This window comes from Pinus tabuliformis, chromosome 6, assembly GCF_031772625.1.
Source record: "Pinus tabuliformis cultivar Carrire ecotype Pingquan chromosome 6, CPIR1, whole genome shotgun sequence".
In the NCBI taxonomy this organism is placed as follows: Eukaryota; Viridiplantae; Streptophyta; class Pinopsida; order Pinales; family Pinaceae; genus Pinus; species Pinus tabuliformis.
Genome location: NC_142292.1, coordinates 561757636 through 561759550, shown reverse-complemented (window position 1 = coordinate 561759550; position 1915 = coordinate 561757636). Strand labels below are relative to the sequence as shown.

At 33.9% G+C, this 1915-nt stretch overlaps 1 pseudogene; it reads right to left on the bottom strand.

Annotated features, from left to right (window-relative positions):
* Positions 1-297: 297 nt before the first annotated feature.
* Positions 298-1300, bottom strand: LOC149259752 (uncharacterized; annotated as a pseudogene).
* Positions 1301-1915: the final 615 nt, after the last annotated feature.

Sequence of the window (1915 nt, the reverse complement as noted above, 5' to 3'; positions counted from 1 at the left end):
AACTTGAGGTCTAATATAAGTATATGTAAAATATTCTTTAAAAAATGCATTTTCCATCCTCTACCTTTCTAGTATTAGGAGGATGAGAGACTCGTGCATCCCATTGTGTTATATTCAATAATACTCAAGAGTAAAGTAAACGTATACAAGTTCATAGTTCATAACTGTGCATCTATATATATGTACATATATATATATATATATATGAAAGAGGACAACAACTCTCATTATCGATCAACTAACATAATTATGTGTTGTGCAGTGATCTCATAGGTCAATTATTAAGATGCAGTAATATCATACTACTCTAATCACGCTGCTGAGGCTTCCATTCGAATTTAGACTTGTATTTATTAAAGGAAGTGCAATGCTAAGACTCAAATATAAATTTTCCCTACAATGTACAGGCATAATAGCAACCATTGTCTTCATTCCATTTCTTTACCTAAACTAGCATTACTAGATGTCATCAGCTCCAATTCTAGCCACAACAATAGCTGAAACTTCTATGCTGCACTATTTGGCCATGGGATTTTTTCCTTGGAATTTGCATCTGTAGTACTCAAAATAATGGATGTATATTCTTTTGCGTTCATAGGATGATAATGGGTTTCTTTCTATTCATGAATTGGTTCCACTGGTTGTAGGGATCTTCCTAGAGATAAATTTGGAGAACACCAAACAAATATAGTTCTAAATTAGGCGATACCCCCAAAGCCGAATTACTTGGAAAAAAATCATAAAGGTTTCCAAATGAGTCTCTCTATGAAGTGAGTATGTGACCTGCAACAGAAGAAAATTAGCTAAAATAGAAACGTCCTTTCCATAATAAAACACAATTGTTAGTTCCACATCTGAGGACAAAGATGAATGAATGAATGATCGGATATTTATATGGGAATCATGAGGACACATATCAAAGAGACTGTATCAACGTTTTCTTTTATTAAGCTTTCTCAGCCTTAGAAATACTTCTGGCCATGACTGGCTACTTTTGTAGGTGTTTTGGTCATCACAAATTCCTAGATATCCCTCTTTAGTCACCCTTTCCAAGCTTCTCCAGTCGATACAAGGAAATTTCGTGCTCTTCCTTCGACCATGGGACGCCTACACATTTAAACCAATATATAGTTAACAAAAAAGTAAAGAAACCAAATGAAAAAAATCTTAACTAAAGATTTATCATCTCATTACTGTACTATTATAAGTGCTTTATAGATAGTCTAAGGATTACATGCCTCATTTCTTGAAAACTATGCTAGAATTTGACAAAATATTAAAGACAGTTTTCCAGATCCATGATTGTTTTAAGGTTTTGGGTCGATCCAAAAAGGGAAGGGGAGAGTTCCCCACTCGTATAACTCGGCCAACCATGGAATCATGATTTATATATATTTAAAAAACTTGCTAGTGTAGGATTTATTGCATAAAAACAAGAAAGGTGCTTTATAATAGTGGCTAAGAAGAAAAACAAGACAGGAGTATTAATGTTGAACTTAATACAAGATAGAGCTATGTCATAGTCTAGATAGTTTATAAAATCACATAAAAAATAACCACAGGTCACGAACCTCATAAGGCATAGCAGAGTTAAAGATGGTCCACAAGGTATGGCACATAAACTGTAACTGACATTAAATATCACAGTGAACGGGTATGCTATCACATTAATCTAGGACTTGCAACTAAAGCCAAATTTTGGAATGACAAAAACTTTTATGCAAATAATGCTATACAAACCATGTGTCTCACATTTATTACATGCAAGGTTAATACTTTCAGAGCCCAACAAGGTATTTTATAGCCTGATTTACACCCAAAGTGGGGACTATTAGACATAGAGAAGAAAATCCCTTTGTAACCATCAAGGCTATTGAAAGAAGAGAGGAGAGGTGCTTTGTAGCTTGGTTATTTT